Consider the following 21,309-nt stretch of genomic DNA (forward strand, 5'->3'; position numbering starts at 1 on the left):
CGAAAATTATGTTTATAGCAGATTAAAAATGTATTAGATACAGTTTTCAATAAATTTCACCCAAGAAATAGATTTCAAACATGAATTCAATGTTTGCAATCGAAAGCTCCATGTACTCAATGTGATCTGAATGAGCCTTTACCATGTGGCTATTAGTGCAGGTGTGATTCTATGAGATTCACCTCTTTATGATAAAAAGACAGATGCTGATGATTTTGCTGTGCATTCCGAAAAAAATGCAAATGTGTAAGAAAACGTGAGTATAGTTTATACTGAAAGGCAACGGGCGATTGTACCCGTTGACATGGCGATCCCCTTAATAAGATATAGAGCCTCGTTTACTTTTCACAAGTATGACTCAGCGATCAATGGGAATTTTGGACCATTCTTCTGTAGGCATACAATAAGGTCCTGGACTATTGTGGGGGGATACCCCTTGATCTCACCCGAGGAGCCAATTCGTCCCACTTGTGTTCAATAGAGTTGATATCAGGGCTCTGTGGAAGCCAATCAAGAATGCTGACATTCATGTCCAAAACCATGCAGCTACAGCAGCAGCCATACGACAGGGTGCACTGTCTTTCTGAAAGAGACAATGGTCAATTCCGTAGAAAATCCACAGTAGAAAGCAATGCATTGTTCATGATGTTCAGATACCTCTCAGAGTTCAATGTTCGTAGCATCAAAAGCAGAGGTCCCAGACAAACCAGGAAACAAGACAATTCCATCATACCGTCACCTCCGAATTTCATACTTGGGGTTATGCACTCTGGTAACAGACGTTCACCTGGAATCCGCCACATCTGCATTGGTCTGACCGTTCGGTAGAAGGTGCAGCATGAATCGTCGCTCCATAACAGCTTTCTTTCCAAGCTTCTATGCCCTGTACACGCACCATTGAAAACGATACAGCAAGTTGGTTCGGGTAATGTGGGGCTTGCATATGGAGGTCCTGCCATGATAACGCATGTTGTGAGCCTCAGTTCGCAATGGTTTTCTGCAGATTCGTGTTCCAGTTGATGAGCGGAACTCTGCAGTTTTGGCCAACGAATGGAAGTTTTTACATATCCTTCGTAGGACCCATGGTCACGTTCAGTGAGTGTGGTGGATGGTCCACTGCTGATAGCACTTGCAGATGATTCTTTGCGCTTCCATCTAAGTATGGTATCACTGATTGTTGAGCTGAAATGGGCCAATTTGCCAACAATAATATACCTCCCATTTATACTGGATACAAACACGTGACCAGTTACATGGCACAATGCGACTTGCCGAGAGATAACTCACTTAATTTTTGTTATTTTGCAGGCGTAACGGATTCGAAAAAAATACGTAAAACTAAACTAACCGTTGAGGAAAGAAAATTTTTCCTAAAATGCTACTGGAAGTATGAAAACGTACTGGAAGTGCAAAGACAGTTTAGAAGAGAATTTCAACGAGATCCACCTACGAAACTTACTATCACTCGAATTTGAGATAAATTTGAAGAAGATAGAACTGATCAAAATCTCCATAAGCAACGTTCAGGAAGACCACAAACAGTGCGAGGCCTACAACAGAAGAAAGGTTGATTGAAAGGTATCTTCAAAGTTCAAGAAAAACTGTGCTACAAGCGCCTCGTGAGATAGGAGTATCAAAATCAAGTGTCCATCGAATGTTGAAGCGCATTCATTGGAAAACTTACATTCCAAGAAGAGTACACGCTCTCAACGAAGATGACCCGGATAGCAGAATGCAATTTTGTGAGTGGTACTTGGAATAATGTGAGGAGGACGCACAATTTCCAAGACAAATTGTGTGGAGAGATGAGGCCACATTTAAATTAAATGGGTCAATTAACCGGCAAAATTGCACTTACAGGGCACCTGAGAATCCGCATGTTATGGAGGAACATCATGTAAATTTACTAGCAGTGATGACGGTGTGGTGCGGCTTATCAGCACACGGATTAATTGGACCATTATTTTTCGACGGTCCTGTAACTGGTGCGAATTACTTCAACTTGCTGCATGAAGCTGTCATGCCACGTACTCAAGAGTATTTTCAACAAGATGGGGCAACCTGACACACTACCATCGAGATGTGAGGGCTATCTTGATGAGACTCTATAACAGATGGATTGGAAGAAGAGGTTCTGTAGAATACCCCCCCCCCCCCGCGTTCACCAGACCTCACGCAAATGGAGTTCTTCTTATGGAGATTTATCAATTAACCGGCATAAATTAACACTTTATCCGTGTTAATTTATCAATTAACACGGATAAAGTTTACACTTCAAAACTGGCAACAGTCAACGACTTGAAAGCACCGATCGAAAGAGAAGCTACACACATGAAATGATTTTCAGTGTTTGCAATTCCATTGATGCACGTTATCACTTCCACAGAAGAAGACCTTCAAACAGAGCTTAACTTCCTGAAACACACCTTCTTAAATAATGGATATTCATCTCGTAACATCACTAAACCTTTGAGACCACGCCAACAACCTCGACAAGAAGATGAATTCAACCCTATCACTCACATACAGTTACCATTTATCAGCTCTCTTACCCCAAACCTATCTAGGATTATGAAGAAATTCAACATAAAGACCGACTATACTATTCTGCCAAAACTTCGTTCTTTTCTGAGTCGACCAACACCAAAATACAACCAACTGCATTTTCCCGGTGTTTATAAAGTTTTGTGCGACTGTGGTCGACCGTATTTTGGCCAGACAGATAAATCTGTTTCACTTCGTCTTGAGGAACATAGACGTGACATCCTCTACAGTAGAACACTAGCGAGCGCCCTTTCCAGTCATGTTCTCTTCTCCGCAAACTCTAACCTCGAAGAACGACAACCCCAAGTCGATTGGGACCGCACAACCAATTTATATATATGCTAGGATGAATTGGAAAGACGTATTATAGAATCTAAAGAAATAGTTCTGGATCCTTCACACTTAAACGACACTCTGAGCTACAATTTGCCTCACTCCCGTAGCGCAGTAATCCAATACTGGCGCTCTAAAATTTGCTGTCACACACATTCAACTCAAGCCAACAGTAGCACGCGGTCACCTATTCAAATATGATTGTTACTATTCTGCTTCTTTTTACTAAGCTGGAAAGTCCATGTTTTTTACCTTGTTATTTTTATAAGTCTTATGTTATTTCTTACTCACCTGAAGAATTCGGAACACCGATGAAACTAGCCGTGATTTATTAAAGGTTTTTGTGATACTTTCTCGGGTTCTAGCCAGTTAAATTTTAATTTTATATATATAATGATGAGAACACATTTAGAGAGACTTTAGTGAAATTTATTAATCCGAATTCGAACATCAGTTTGTTGTACTAATCTACTTTAATTTCAGTCTGAACATTTACAGGATCACAAAGCAAATCACGTGTCCAAGTTATCTTTTCCGATGACTCTGCTCTGACCAGACGGGGCCAACAATACGTTGGAACTATGGGCTCAAGAAAACATACAAGGAGCTTTTTCAATCCACTTTATAAATTTAGTTACCAATAAGCAGGATGCTGATGGTCCGATACCGGTTCTTACGTTGCTGTAGTTTGATAGTGTGTTTAAAAATATATGAAATAAATATTCGAAACTTTTAAAGCTGAGTGTATGTTGAAAATTACAATAAATGAACTGTGCAAAGTAAATATTCCAAAGTCTAAGAGGACATATTAATTGTAAATATGACTGTGCATAAACTAATAAAATCTGTGGCTGACGGACAAATGACTTGAGTGTATAACATTTTGTCTTCTCCCTTATTGTCAGAATATCGAGTGCCAATTTTTAATCTTTCAAAAAAGTATAATCTTAGCATAAGAAAACGTAAAAGATTTGGTTCATTCAATCCGTTGTTTCCTTAAAAGTAATCGAAAACCCCTGTAACTTGCGAAACTCTTGAAGAGTAGCGACTTCAAATGAATGATTTTCTTTTTTCAGCTTGCTAAGAAAGTGTCTTTCTTGGCTGTACTCATAACAACAGAATAGCAACAAGACCTTAGAGAACAGCGAACCCATCTCTCTCTCTCTCTCTCTCTCTCTCTTTCTAGATAATTTATCAGATATCGAATGGAGGCTCTCCCACACATACAACAGTACAAGAGGTTTCTTGAGTGTCATTATGAATTTGTGTAATGATGCAAGTTTTCGTATTAGATCATCAACAAGTAGTCCTTCGAAGAATAAAAACTTTGAATTCTGTTCAGAGAAATATTTGCTATTCTGATTGCATGGAAAAGCAACAAAGTCACGAAATCAGGCTCTCCATCACACTCGATCCAACCTCAGCATCTCGCTGATAGGACGTTCCCTCTGTCGACTCACGTTCATCATTTTTACTATGTTCTATTCATAGCAAATGACAAACTAAAATAGAAACAATATTTGTCTGTACAAGATTTTCTAACTTATCAATTTTCTCAAAGTCAAAATAGGTCATTTGTCTTAAACCAAAGTCCTGAATTCACCACCAATAGATAGAGCCTCCGGATCTCAGCCAGTATGGACGAAGTCCTTTGGTCGGAAAGACCTGGGTTCCATTCCCGTCACTGACGTGAGGAACCTTTATCTTGTATCTTTGGACACTAAAGGTGAGTTAGTCGGTCTCATACGGAGATAGAGGGTGTTTTCCCCATAAACTCGCAATTTTCGCCTCTTAGGTAAACCGGTACAGTGAACACACACACACACACACGGATTTGCAGTCATAACATTGATGCTTAATTCCTAAGAGGGCTCACTCAGTCCTAAGGGACGGTAGAGAGACGGGAAGGGGGGACCCATACGAATAAATAAACAACGAATAGATAGAAGTCGAAGTAACATTTAAATAGTAAATTTTACTACTTTAAACGAAAGAACGTGCTGAAAGACAATGATTCTTCGCATGTGCATTCTACGCAGACCAAGTGATCGATTTCAAACTAAAGTTGGAATATGGCGATACACTGGATGTCTAAACGTAAGTACTCTATTTTATCCAAGTAACGCAATACAGCATGCGTATGGATTGTTCCCCAGTCGCCAATGTTACACACATAAACAAATACATGCAGACCTATAGACAATCAGTCTTCACGACAAATCTCCAAATCACAGAGCAGTCATCCTACATTGTGATGCACAACTAAACAATAAATAGAGTGTAGCTCTTGTAAACAAACAAATAGGGCTAATATTATATAACATTTGATTGACCCGCTAAATGATAAGTGGAATCGTTGTCAATGGTTGATACGATTATTCATTTTATGTACCTAAAACGTTCACTAATCTGTATGATGATAATGTTCTGACAATGGGTTTTATTAGAGGAGGCAGACAACGTTTGATTAAAGAGGCGTTCTCTTGTGGAACAGCAGATATTTCGTCTGCAGATAATTAGGACAATTGCATAAATTAACATTTTCACATATTGGAACATTTTATGGCACGCAGTGAAAGACCAGAGGGGACGCTGCCATTCTGCTCACAAGGGATATGAGAGAGAGAGAGAGAGAGGGAAAGAGTGAGAAAGAAAGACCATGACATAGCAGCTTGGAAAGAATATCGCGATGCCTCAATCAAATATTTATCAAAGAACAACTTAATGCTTCCAAATCTTTCTGTTTGTGTTTAAAGAGGAGAACGGTTATCGAAGATAGTTCCGTAGGTCTCGAGATAGTTAAGAAGATAGTTGTTGATGACCGTTTCCATCACTTTAAAAGTATTGACAAGGCCACTGAAACTAGAAGTGGATGGCTGACTTATATCCCGTATTACGAACAGACTCGATAAAAGCTTGTTTCTTGATGCCAGATGGATATTAAAGTTTTTAAATGCGAAAGCCAGTGGTTGTTAGTTTTTGCGCACAAACGTTTCGTACAACCGTACAACTTAATTAGAATGAAGAATATTGAGTAGTTTTATGATCTTCTGAGCCAAAGTCAGAGGAGGCATGCTGAGGATAGTTTGTGGAATAGCATTCGAAGTATTGATCGTCTAACACAGGAGTCACGCTTATGTGAGTTTCTAGATTGTTTATTTTTAGTTACGGTGTTTATTGTATGTATAATATAGTATATATTATTATATTACTATTACCACTACTATTATTATCACTAATAATATCACTGGTATTACTAGTGATATTAATATTAATATTAATATTAATATTAATATTAATATAAAAAAAAAAAAAATCAGCTAACGCCTTTTTATTCCCGTATATACGGGAGTAGGCGATTAATATTAATATTAATATTAATAAACTACTGGTATTAATATCACTGGTATTACTACCAGCCCTTCTCAACTCTTCAACATATTGAAATTTAGTTCGTGAATGAATAATGATTGAATTATAATATGTATGTTGATGAATTTTAGTACATTAACGCTCACTTGTATGTCGATGCGCAAAAATGAGACTGGGATCGAATACTTGTAAGTATCAGTAAATAAGAACCACGCACGTGTTGCAATCTCGCTCCCACTGCGCCGGCCGGCAGGAACCACAACATCCGTTTATTGGTAAATACGTCATTTTGGCCTACTTGATTGGCCTCAGTAACTATTTTCATGACCTTACTCCATCTTACAGGTCCTATTCATGGACCTGTAAGATGGAGGTACTGATCCCACGATTCACTCTTAATTGCGTTGTCATTACCTCCATGTCTTTTGTCATGGAGGTAATCCAAGTTACCCGAATTAAATATTACCCATACAATGATGTACTATATTTTTCTGTCGACCCCCAATCGACCCCTGAGCCCGAATCGACCCCTAACAATGTCATATCGACCCCTTTGGCGAGCACTGGTCTAACAAGAGTTTTGAGGAGAATATGATGCTAACTAGTCTGCCTTATCTTTAGGATATGTTATCATTGTTCCGTCAGGATAACTCAGAGAGAGAGAGAGAGAGAGAGAGAGAGAGAGAGAGAGAGAGAAAGAAACATGGTAGGGCAGAAGATTTGCCCAAACACCTCGCTATGTGACCATAATGCTCGAATATCATTCGTGTATAGGGAAAGATTGATGCGTTTCGCACTTAACAATTTAGAGCTGTCGATGACTTATTTCTGTTGTTAAGGGCTGTACTTTAATCTTAGTCAGCAAGGGTTTTTAACTTCAGCGACTGAGTTGCATACACTTTGGAGATGAGGTCATTAAAATGTATTTCAATACGAGTTTTCTTCATGTTGTAGCGAACTGCAGTTCCTATTATAAGTCCCAGAATGAAAGTCATGCAGAATGCATGAACAAAAGCAAATCGATGAGAATTTCAGCCAACAGAAGTGAATACAGGCTTAAGAAGATTGCCTTAATCTTTTCCGAACACGACAAGGAAATAAAGATAAAAAGCCGAAAGGCTAGTTTTCTGGCACCTTAATATAGAAAATAATGGGATAAAACATCCTTTGTTTTTTTATAGCCAGTAAGTAAAACTAAAGATCGATAACTACGATCTGTATAAGTTTCATGCCGAAAAACTATCGGCGAAGGCAATTCGAAGTAAAGGTGGAGCAAGTTCCCTCACTATTCTTGACATTTTCTCATAATGTAAAACACAGCTCCTAGAGATGTATTACTGTTTTACATTAAACTTATACAGATCGTAGTTATCGATCTTTAGTTTTACTTACTGGCTAGTTAAAAACAAAGGATGTTTTATCCCCTTATTTTCTATATTAAGGTGCCAGAAAACTAGCCTTTCGGCTTTTTATCTTTATTAAAATATAATCACACTTTTATGGCATTCGTATAGTGATGGTATGTAAATTCTTTTTACTAAGATTTGATATCTTGGCAATGCTGTAGCCAATGAAGTTCTAACTGAGGCTCGGCTATTGCTGTTACCCTCCTGCCATGATCAGAGCTTTATAGCTCAATAACACCTTATCCTTACACTGTCCTCTACAGACAACGGGGAATATGAAAAGCAATATTGCTTCGCTCCTTTAAGCCAGTCCTTATAAGGATAAGGATTTGATATCTTGGTTCAGGAATGTGGATTGATACATTCAATCCAATTACCCTTGGAGGGTAATTGATAGCAATGCTGTAGCAAATGAAGTTCTAACTGAGGCTCGTCTATTGCTGTTACTCTCCTGCCATGATCAGGGCTTTAATAGCTCAATAACACCTTATCCCTACACTGTCCTCTACAGATAACGGGGAAGATGAAAAGCATTCTTGCTTCGCCCCATTAAGCCAGTCCTTATAAGGACTTTGATATCTTCCAGGTCTAGCTACTCACTGATGAGACCTCAAAAAAGGTTGAAACCGGTCTGGGTAGTGACCTCTCCTCATAATGTAAAACAGTAATACTGTACATCTCCTAGGAGCTTGTTTTACATTATGAGAAAATATCAAGAATAGTGAGGGAGCTTGCTCCACCTTTATTTCGAATTGCCTTCGCCGATATTTTTTCGGCGTGAAACTTATACAGATCGTAGTTATCGATCTTTAGTTTTACTTATTGGTTTTAAAAATACAAAGGATGTTTTATCCCCTTATTTTCTACGACAAGGAAATGTTTGTGTTTTCACTGGATATGTCTCAGCTATGAGAACAAAGAACATATTTCTTCGTTTGTTGATCAATTGTTGCAAGAGAGCCATCTGTCCCAGGAGATGTGAGCACGAAAAGGGACTGAAACGTTGTTATTGAATTCATTCCTGATCATCGCAATTGAGAAAAAAAATATTTTATTCTCAGGAATTTACTGAGAAAAGATGCAGAAATCCCAAAGGTAGGAGATAAATCAGAAGTCGAGTTGCAGTAATAGAAAAAACACTTGTAACTAAGCAGTCTTACAAAATTACTTATATATTGAAGTATTGTTCAAATTATTTAAATTATCTGTGATTGGCTTTGTTGAAAATTTAGATTGAACTATGAGTTGTGTACAACGATGTGTTGACAGAGGATGGTTTTAATTAAAAGTTACCTAAGGCGTTGCAAGGAAAAATGATTTAAAATGCAAATCTGTCTCTTCATGCAAAGAAAATAACAGTTTGTAGTAGAGAGTGTTGAATGCATCCTTAGAATTTGTACTCCAAATGGTGTTTGCAACTAAATAATTAGTTGAGTAAGTTCAGCGTGAACAATACCGAGATGAATAGCGATCTTAAATCCGAACCAGAAGACATTGTTATAATATCCATTCGACATGAACTCTTTCTATTCCTAAGAGAGCGAAAATGACTCAGTTGACATTTACACTTCATCTTATCAACCGTCATTATTATTGCTGGAGGGATATATAAGGAATCTGCACTGAGTACAGATGTCGCTTGCATAGACGAGTATTTTGTTCTGCCATATATTAAATGATTAAAAGTTCGTATTGAAATATGAGGTTATTTTTATTCGTATCTGACCTTTTATGTTTAATCACAGACAAAATATGAATTGGTTGTTACTTAAATATAACTTTAGGTGTAGAAGAAACATTCCTAATAGCAAATTATTTAAATTATTAATATATAAGAAGGAAAGTACCAACTGAATGGAAAACATCAAAGACCATAATTATGCATAAAAAAGGTAATAAAGCAGACATCAGTAACTACAGACCTATCTGTCTATTAGCACACACATATATAAAATATTCGCCGGAATCATCCTAAACCGAATACAAACCTCCATCAACGAAAATAGCTGCAAAGAACAGGCTGGTTTAAAAAAAGGCTTTTCAACAATAGATCACATTCAAACTATTACTCAGCTAACAGAAAGATGCAGAGAATACCAGATCCCATTTTGTCTTCTTTTATTATAGATTTTAAAAGGAATTTGACACTGTTGAGCATAACGCAGTATTTCAAGCTTTAATAGAACAAGGCGTAGAAAAATCACACATCCAACTCATAAAAGATATCTACAGAGAAAGCACAACAAATATCACCCTTTTCAATCACCCGATTAAAATTAACTTAAGTAGAGGAGTACGTCATGGTGATGTCTTATCACCTAATCTCTTCACATCTACTCTGGACAGCATCATTCGAAAAATTGACATGAAAGATGGAATAAACATTGATGGTGAAACACTAAATATCCTATAATTCGCCGATGATGCGGTATTAATATCTCACTCACCCAAACTCTTAGAATCAATGCTGAATAACATAAGCTAAAACTGCCAAAAATTGGATTGGAAATACACCCTGACAAAACAAGATGGATGAAAAACAAATACTGAAAGATCATACAATCACTCTAGAATCCCACACCATCGAAAACGTTGAAGAATACATCTACCGCGGCCAGTCCAAAAAATGAATAATGATATATCAAATGAAATAGCAAGGAGAAAAAGAGCTGCTTGGAGAGCCTTCAACAAAATAAAATGAACAATTACCAACCAAAACATAGATATAGATATAAGACCCCATCTTTTCAATAGTCACATCTTACCAGCATTAACTTATGGCAGTGAAACATGGAACACAACTTTAAAAGAAGAACAAAGCTTAATAACAACTCAACGTGCAATAGAAAGAAGAATATGCAATATAAACAAAATAGACCACATAAGACACGCAGAAATCAGGAAGAAGTCTGGACTCACAGATATAATAAAAACAATCTACAACAGCAAAAGAAGATGGGCAGGACATCTCCAGAATGAGAGACAACAGATGGACAGTGAGAGTTACAAACTGGTATCCGAGAGATACCAAAAGGAAACCAGGAAGACCAGCCTTAAGGTGGGAAGACCCAGTGATTAAGAAATTTGGAAGAAAATAGAGAAAAAAAGCTCAAGACAGGAATAGCTGGACTCTTTACGACCTGCAGTCATGGAGAAATCCGAACTGAAACCACAGGTCCATCGAGGTAATCAAGGTAATTAATATATAATGCAATTATTACACACTGACATTTATTTTAATTTAACAGAATCCGAATAGTACAAAGACAGCCTTAACAGATTTATTTGATGTTTGAAGCCTTTGGCTCTTCATATATCTAATTATTTGATGTTATTTGGAACTAAACTTAAGACTGTTTTCTTGATCGAGTTTCAAAAATCATTCGACGTATACTCCAATGTTACAAACCGAGTTATTAAAAATTCATTTTCCTTCTTTCTTTATTCATTTGTTTCTATTATTCTTCCTGGTGTTTAATCTTTTATCTTACACAATTTCTGTATAAAGAATGATATTTTGTGCAGACTACTAGGCATTAGAACTTATTTCCGTTTCCTTCATCCCTAAGGGTTTGATGATAAATTTCATTACTTCTGGAATACTTTTGGATGTACTTTTCATTTTTAAACCTCTTGTGCTGTGTGTGTGTGTGTGTGTGTGTGTGTGTGTGTGTGTGTGTGTGTGTGTGTGTGTGTGTGTGTGTGTGTGTGTGTGTGTGTGTGTGTGTGTGTGTGTGTGTGCGCGCGTGCGTGTGTGTGTGTGTGTGTGTGTGTGCGCGCGTGCGTGTGTGTGTGTGTGTGTGTGTGTGTGGTTACATAAACAATTACGGCAAACACATCAAGACCTTTAAAAACATTCATAATGAAATATTGCTTCATACGTATTAACAATTCGGTGACGTTTCACTAACTGTAACCTCGCATTTCCTCGGTACAAATTGAACGCAAGCGTTACGTATTGTGGAGATATGAACTACTGAGTTTACAAGACAGCGTATATTATCATTTTTATGAAGTACAACATGTTTGAATCATATTTACTTGTTTTAGAATTAGCACCAGCCCTTCAAAATCTCATAATTATAACCGACTGGATGATGTAACGTGAAGAACACCGTATACTATCCCAATCAGCAACGTAACATTCAAGCGAAGCTTTCTCACCGTTAAGTTTCTTTGTTGTTGTGCACTATTATTGCGTAAACAGTATCTCATGTCATTATGAACGCCTATTATTTACATTTAGAATCCAATACTTTGGCAATGACGGTGTAGATAAATCTCTACCGACTGCGTTTCATACACATGAGCCTTGTTATTTGATTCAGAGAGGGAACAGAACCAGTGGAAGAACAAGCAGTTTTCACGAAGGACGAATTCTTAATAAAGGTACTTGCACTCCAGTAGAAATTCTGTTACTGGAGCATAACCACTTCCTCGCTATTCTGAATACATGCAAGCATATTAGTCATCAGGCTGACTACAACTGTTCAATAAAACGCCGCATAATAAATGGTCACTTGCTCCCTCAGGGAAAGCGAATTCCTCTAACGAAAAGCAATAAAACCTCTTGTATTTGCCTGATAGCAAGCAAGCACTGGCAGGTGCAGATGCCAGTAGAATGTTTGTATTGAGAACATCGCAGAAGGGACCACTAATGCTTTGTTCGACAGAGATTATTAAATTTCCTATTTATTTTTTATGCCTGTTAAACTTAAGGTTCCAGGAAAATTCATCGAAAAGGCAATTAATCGAACGACATTTCGTCGAAAATGAAATTCATCGAAAATGAAATTCATCGAAAAAACAATTCATCGAATATTAAATTGATCCAGCCAAAGCGGAATTGCTGTTATCATTTCGAAACCTTTTTTCGATAATGTTATGATAAAAGTGATCCATTTAGAACAAAAACTGAACCGTGCAGACAGCTTCTTGTACCGACAACCTCCGAATTCCGCTAAGTCAGAGAGTTATTGTAATACATAATTTGTACAAGTTATTTCTTTGTTGCCCCGAATATAGCTGAAATGAAACTGGAACGGTTCGCCATTTTCTTCAAGATTAAAAGTGTTATATAGCGAATCTGAAACTTTTATTTATCCCATAACAATTCTATTTGAAATATTATGGGATGAACAAACTTCATCCCATAATAATTGCTGTATTGAAGTCGCATATTACTACTAGCAACAATAATAACAATGGCGAGTGCTTAGGCTGGGCTTTTCCTCCCGGAAACAGGCAAATCAGTCCCTTGAACAGACATGAAACAGTTATCGGACAAGAAAGACTATAAGAAACCATATTTTTCTATAATTATTCTCTATTAAAGTAGCATTGCTTTCTCATTCTACATAATTCAGTATTTTGTTCTAAATGGATCACTTTTATCATAACATTTTCGAAAAGTTAAACTTTTCGGTGAATTGTTTTTTCGACGAATTGTTTTTCGATTAATTGTCTTTTCGATGAACTCTCCGGATACCAAACTTAAGCGGGATGAAATAAATATAAACCCCCTTTTCTCCTGTTAATCAATAAAGCGAATGAAATTATCACAGTGCGCCTAGCATCTCTAAGACATTTTGTGTTTTAGCACTTAGTTTTAAACTCGCTGATTTTCTTATGAATAATAATTAAAATATGTATGGCATCCATAAAAACGATGTGGCAAAAATTATACGCACGACTGAGTGGTGTTTTTGGTGGTAGCGACATAACTCCCTCGCCGAAATGGAGCTAAAAGCATTTCTTGGGAACGAGAGATTGGATTATTCGTTGCCGTCATCTATTTCGGTGGACCGAGAGATCCTACTTCAGAGAATGTGTTCATTGACGGATGACGGTAGAAATGCCAAAACATCATCAATACTCTCCTGCTCTCCCCCTTCATTCGCATCAGATAATCCCATGAACTCTCTCTTATGATTATCCTGTTTCCATTTTCTAAACATATTAGCCGCAGTTGATCGACGATGCTCTAATTTGGTGCAATCTAATAAACCGAATAATAAAAAATATACTGTACGCCCACAGATGCGAGACCCTTCGACACTTCTCCGCATGTCATAAGCAGGAGAATCCATTCCAATAGAGTAATCAATCCGTCTTGTGGGATAAGTTGTTTATTATTAGACGTTGGAAAATTAATTTTTCTTTTATGATCATTGTAGTTTTTAAAGTGGTAACTATTTTGATTGTATACCACAGTGCGTCTAGCATCTCTAAGAAATTTTGTGTTTTAGCACTTAGTTTTAAACTCACTGATTTTCTTATTCTTAGTCGGAAAATTTTACGTATAAAGCACGTGATTTCGCGTGTTGGTGACCAATTCGTCCATTGTTTATTTAATTCTCTCCTTCAACAAGAATTGACTATTCTTGGCAATCTGCCAGACCGGATTCTATGAAGTGTGCGCGTACTACAGGTGTGTAGAAGATGCGAAACCAATTATTTTTTTTCTCGCCTTACAAGGGTCACATGTCGTTACAGGGAATGGTTGGAATCAGGCAGGAAATCTGAGGCAAGCTTATAGTATTATCGGTTAATTCCGTATATTTTGAATTTGTGTGTGTGTGTGTGTGTGTGTGTGTGTGTGTGTGTGTGTGTGTGTGTGTGTGTGTGTGTGTGTGTGTGTGTGTGTGTGTGTGTGTGTGTGTGTGTGTGTGTGTGTGTGTGGCAGTAAAATTAGAATGTGCGGGACTCGAATCCACTTCTGTGTGAGATAGACAGTAGACAGTGCCACCCATAACAGGAAACTTCTTTTAAAATGTCTTTTATCTCTAGATTTCAAACTCATGAAGAAACCGGACTGTTTCAGACATTCATTGAATAAAAAAATAAAAAAAAACATCAAATCAATAAACAATATTAGAGATGATGATGATTATGATGATGGTGATCATGGTGCAAAAGTGATTAGTAATAACCTCAAGAATTTTGGGGATCGTTTCTTAATTTGATTTGATAATATTAATACTTAATTAAACTGTAATCACGTTGTTCTACATCTTCTTACTCATTTTAAAAAAATCTTTAAAATATTAAAAAAGTAGTCTCAGGTATCCACAGTTGATCGCTGTAATAATGAAAGATCCTGATGTTCTAATTATAGAATAGTAATTCAAAATGAATGAACCCTTTTTCCTTAAGTAAGAAATGGTTTCCCATTGCAGAGATGAAGCCCTTATGAATGCATCTCCTCTGTAAGATGCATTCTCGTATTATAAAGTGAAACAGAAATATTTCAGAAACATGTTGTCGTCACTCAGCTGACACTGTATTATCATCCTTCTGTAGCAAAAGTAATTCGGATTCGAAAACGTCGTCGTATTTTTTACCTACTCAGGTAGAAAAAAAAAATTTCTACCTACCGAGGCTCTGAACGTAAACGAATCTCTTCCTTACGGCTTACATCTTGACTGGCAAAGATGGAAGACGCTGAATAGACTTCGTTCTGGAATAGGCAGATCAAAGCAGAATGGCCAGATGGGGGGCTACACAGACAATGACAGCTGCCCTTGTGATGAAACACAAACCATGGATCATCTTCTGCAATGCTGCTTAATAGACATTAATAAGATATGTACCCGAGAAGATTTAATGCAGTGTAATGAAACAGTTTGAAGTATATTAGTCACTGGATGAGTGAAATTTGACATTTTATGTTTTTGTGTAATATTTTATGCAAGTGGCATTTTTGTATCTTAATGTGTGCTTTTAATTCCAATTCTTTTAATGTATATTTCTTTAAATGTACGCTTTTAATCATTTATATGTGTGCTCCTACATTTTCTGTAGTCCGCACATGAAATAAATCAATACATAAAATGTTGTTTCATGTAATTATCTCTCAGCAACTGTAAAAATCCCACTTCCATTTTTCCGTTCCATCTTTCCTCCTACCAATCGAGGTTCCCATAGTTAAATTAGATCATAATAATTTTTCGCCCAACACTAATTGTGCTAATCTTCCGATGAATTGCATCTAAGACCTACTGGTCCTGAGGAATAATTCAATTCTTCAGATGTTGACAACAATATACACTTTCTGTTCTAATCCTTCTCGAAAATATAATACCATTTACATTCTATCCCTGTAACTATATCCTTTTCTGACCACCAGATCTCACAGGTTATCACGTATAACTTTTATTCTGATCAGGCTGACCAATGTCAAAATCTCTTCTTCCTTATTTCTGATACTTCTGGCATTCGGGTACCTGCATGTCATCATCGCATTGGATCCTTAATTATCAATCAATTTGAGTCTGAAACCTTAGAAATGTATTCATCACTGCATAATCATTTCTCTTCTCGCAACCAATTAACCCAGGGATGGCCAAACACATGCTAGATTGTATTTCCTCTCATATATCTAGTTTGCATTGTTTTCGCCCTTCCACAACCTCACTATGCAACGCTTTCTCCAAACATCTAATGCCAAAACATTCAAATGTAGTGCATCAGGTATATGCAACTCCTTTAATTCATAAAATTCACTCGATACATCGATAAACTGCACACCATCCCTCCTGCGCAATCTTCTCGTGGAGTCAGGAATCATGGCCCTTCTTCTCAACTCTGTCCTATCATATCGAAGCACCAGACTCACAGTTTTTACTTCCTTAGTCTTCCCTTTTGCTTCTTGCAAAACCTTTTCCATATCATCACTTATTCCATGTTTCTCGGCTTTCAAATCACTTATTCCTGCAAACAATCAACTCTTTCACTTCTCCTTTCTGTAAACTAGCCGTTTCACTAACATCCATGATCTTCGCACGTGGGAAACATGCTTACGCCCGTTTCTCATTAAGTTTACCTCTTATCACCGAATCCCCATACATCGTTTCTCCGCTCGCTCTAGCTCTCGTTTTGTACTGTGAAAGACACCACGTAAGTGTGCTATTTCACTCCTTACTGTCACCTCATCTTTCATATTGCTTTTACACTCTTCCTGAATACCCTCATTCATATTTCGCCGACTAACATTTACTACTTCCATATTCTCCAAAACACTTTCGTTATTTTTCCTTACATCGTTTCTCGCTTTCAACACTACTAGCATTTATCACACACACTCACGAAACATTCACGACAAGCTCTTTCTCCACTCTCGGTTTTTTACCATAACCTGTTCACTCTTAGCAATGAATAAATAGAACATGCACTACCCCGTACAAAATCCCTCAAACTCGTGGATAAGGAAGCCTTGACTTCGATTTTCCTTGCACGCATCAGTGCCACATTTTTTACGATAGCCCATATTACATAAACACATCCACCCACCCACCCACACACACACACACACACACACACACACATGACAGTTTAAGGTAACTAGCATATAACCAGAAGTAATTACTCAAATGATTAATATTCAAAAAATAAAAGACTTATCTTTAGGACACGTGCAAGACCACTGTCACTGTGCTGTACCTAGAGAAACCCTACCAAGGATTAATGAATATCCCAATCGATCCTGTGTTGGAGTGTGGATAAGCCGTTTGCGATTCCAATGATTATTAGAAAAGGCGATTAGTTTCATTTTCTTTCCGAACGAGACCTTGTTTTCTTACAAGCTCATTTGATATTCTGTTGTGGCGACATATGCCAAATTATTATTAGAGATCTCAAGTGAGTTGTCTTATTTCTTGGGGTGGATTAGGGTGACAATAACACATCCTGTGTAACTGCTCTTTCATGAACAAACGAAATGTCCTAATGAATATTTTGGAGATAACAAAGATAAGATTAGAAGAATAAAAACAGCTAAGAATGACAAAGAGGATTACGTATTGCAAACATTATAAATATGATGCAAATTAACATTTCCAATTATGGATGTAAATAGAATTTTTTGTTAGGTGGATGACAATAAAGATTAAAAAGTTCTAATTAGCGGAAGGTTAAAGTTTGTAGGTTTGATATTTTTGACTTTTACACTTAACCAAAATTACCTGAAATTAATAAACTAGCTTCCGATGACAATTTTCCTGTTTGTTTTTAATTACGTAAACTTTTACAGATTAGCCATATCTTTTAAAAAATGTATGCTTGACCTATAAGTAAAAGTGTACGTTAATATGATAAACGAGGTTTAAATATATTTGTAAAGGTTGTTTAAGAACAAATGAAAAAACAAAGTTTAGTAATGTTTAAATGTTCGAATCTGAAATGTCAGATACTAAACGTTTTATCGTATAAAGAAACGTGAATTGCAAATAGCATAATAAAAATTCACAAAGCATTCTGATCAATCTCCTTAAATGTCTTCAGACTACTCCCTTTTGTTAAGCATAAAGGTTTTCTACTTCGATATTACATTTATCGAACAGAACTGGATCAAACTTTCTAGCAAGATTATTGAGTTCTTCTGATAAGAAAGCTTATAAAGCTCTTACAAAAATCAAGAATTAGATTACACGATTAACAAATATTGTAGGTATAAATTAAAATATTGGAGAGAAAAGATACACCGCAGTATAATGTAAGTAGCCTTAGTAGAACTAAAGACTGTTCCTCCCCTGTGTAATAATTTAATTGACAAACAGCAGGGCGCTGAGATCTCCTCTAAAAAATAATTAACAATCCTATCAATGATGCGGTGTAGCTTGAGACATCGCTTCAATTTTTAATCTTTCGCCATTGGAAAAAGCGCTGTTTTTGTATTCGTGTGTGTTTATATGCCGAGTTGAACGTCCCAGAAAAAATGTATATTGATGAGTTCACCGCTCTGAAACAAAGAGAAATTTTTACATAAGCTGAAGATGATGTTGTCGTCTGATATTGCCTTCCATTACCCAACATATTCCCATTAGACTGACACGGTACTATCTAATTAAGATGTAAATAATTGGTGGCAGTTTGCTGAAACGACCTTCTAGTAAACCGTATGCCGTGCTCCTTTCTAAAGGTGTCGCGTTTCTTTTGTGGTGTTTTTTGTCAGTTACGATAGATGACATAATTGCTCTTTGCACGAGTAAACACAAATGCACAAGCAATGAATCTAATTATATACAAACTTGTTTTTCATTATTTTGGTTTAACTCCAACAACAGTATTAACTTTAATGTCAACCTGAACACTGGAAATAAAATGTATTTTCCTTTTCATAAAGAGAAATTACTTGTTTTTGAATAATTTCCGACTTCTGAAAAAAAAACTGCATCTGTTACTATGGTAACTGTAGAATGACATTAGAAAAGTACTTGCTTTGGTTTATTCGTACTTGCTAGGGAAGAACAATATTAATTATAAATACATTAAAAAAAAGAAAACGAAAGCCACATTTTCATTCAAAATTTCATTCAAATTGTGCTAACGCTACAAAGAATCCAATTTCTTCTTACAAACATGCATTATCTAAACGTCCTTCGTGAAAAATGATTTTCAATTCATTATTTAATTCCATTTTGCCTTCATCGTTTGCAATAAAGTCTTTAAAATATCCATAATACAATTGTGCTATTTTCCAATTTTAAAAGTAGATTCTTCTTGTTATTAATTTTATTATTATTACTATTATTATCAGTTAGATTCTGGGTCCTCTTTAATAATACTAGTCTCTTATTTCTTTATACCCTTTCCAAAATGATGTTCTTTCGTAGATGATATTAATTTTGCCTCAGAAAGTAAATACTCATAAAAAAGTATTGTACTACTGACTCAAACCATAAAGAATTTTTATTATTATATTTAGGGTCTTGAAGAAAAAGCATACGTTTATGTGTTTTAAAGTCGGCTTTTCCTGTAATTCTACGACGTTTTGGGGCCAAATTACAGTTTCATCATTTTTCTGAAAGAGGGTGACAGAGATAGAAAGTCCGAGAGAGAGAGAGAGAGAGAGACAGAGAGAGAGAGAGAGGTAGAGAGAGAGAGAGAGAGAGAGAGTGAGAGAAAGAGAGAGAGAGAGAGATTTATAGTATGTCGCTGTGTGCGATTGAGGCTTTTCAGGAAGAGGATATTATTGTATTGTAAGACGCAATATTTTTTAGCAACCGCAGAACGGCCGAGGAAGAGGATGAGTTTTCTTGACTTTTATTTCAAAACTTTTCTCTAAGAACCAATTTTCTCCGATATCTCTAAGAGCTAGGAGGGGCGTCTCACTTATAAATGGATGAAAGTCTCTCTCTCTCTCTCTCTCTCTCTCTCTCTGTGTATTCTACAGGAAGAATAACTGAGTTAGTTAATACTATGTGTGTGTGTGTGTGTGTGTGTGTGTGTGTGTGTGTGTGTGTGTGTGTGTGTGGTTTAGTATTTATTTTTCTTTCTATTTTATTGCCATGAAGAAAATTTAGTAGGTTCCTTAGTCTCTAATAACGGATATGTTTGGTTGCTGGAGAAGAAGCAACTGCTTTGATTTGTAGAATGGAAAAGGAAGAGTATGAATAAAATGTGCAGAAAATTGCAGGATGAGAGATATGCGTTTTCTAAATAAGTAAATGTGTTTGTGCATTAATGGACATTCGTACTTGGAACATCCATTAGTCTTGTATTGTTTAATAGGAATGCGCGTCTGTGGTTAGAACCATATCAGCACTAACATTTGTTCGTTTATTTTTATTTTTGGAATCGGCAGTCAACTTCTTGACTACATTTATGTCTGTGACCTATCAGTTAACCAACGCAAGGTCTTTAGTTTTCTTGTTTAATACAATAAATATTTACGAGTTCCTAATGAACTCTAAATATACCTGAAATTAAAAAATAAAGTTCTGTAACTTTATTTCATGTTTTTAAGACAAATACTACAAATCCCAAACAAATCTTCTAACCTCTTTACATTTTCAATAGGAAGTTGTAGCAAACGTTTAGCCCTGTTTTTTTATTTATTTTATTTTTTATTATTTTTATTTTTTAAAATCGGTAGATAGACGATTCTTCTCGCCATCGCAAAGTTCGAATGTGCATTCCTATGGTGTGCTAGGTAAGAGCGACATTACTACCCTTAAGAGTACATATTTATCTAATATTGTATGCTCAACTACAGTCGATTTTGTTGAGATGTCGGAGCAGATATACCTTATTCCTTACGCCAAATGTAATTAGTTGGGAAAAAAGGCTAAAAGAAACATAATAATATTTGCAACCAATACTGTCTTTCGTCAACCGATGTATAGTCATTAATGTTACCCTAATGATACAGAAGGCATATCGAAGATACGAATGGCATCCTAGAAGTATTTCTACATACTGCGAACATGAGAGGCTGATGTGATGCTGTAAAAGTTACTAACTTCACCTTCCTTTTAAGTGAGACCCGATGCGATCAGACTTGCAGAAATACAAATCCATCTCCTCATTAGTGACTAACTCAACTTTAATTGTAAAGCCTCATAAAGATTCCTGAGCAATGATCCAATTAATCTTAATGATTAATTAATTAATCATTAAGATGAGTTAAGATCATTAAGATCATTAAGATGAGTTAAGATCATTAAGATCATTAAGATGAGTTAAGATCATTAAGATCATTAAGATGAGTTAAGCTATAGTAATGAATTCCGTATTTGTTGAAGCCATTGAGTGGATAGAAATAATAAAGAAACTGGAGTGGAACGGAAGGAAGAAGTGATGCGATCTGCCGCTCGAAGTATTTTCCGATGCATCACATTTGTTTGGAGAATTTCAAACAGCAGTTCGGGCCATA

The sequence above is a fragment of the Typopeltis vanoorti genome, chromosome 19 (genome assembly GCF_054136105.1).
Source record: "Typopeltis vanoorti isolate ZY-2024b chromosome 19, IOZ_Tvanoo_1.0, whole genome shotgun sequence".
Classification (NCBI taxonomy): Eukaryota; Metazoa; Arthropoda; class Arachnida; order Uropygi; family Thelyphonidae; genus Typopeltis; species Typopeltis vanoorti.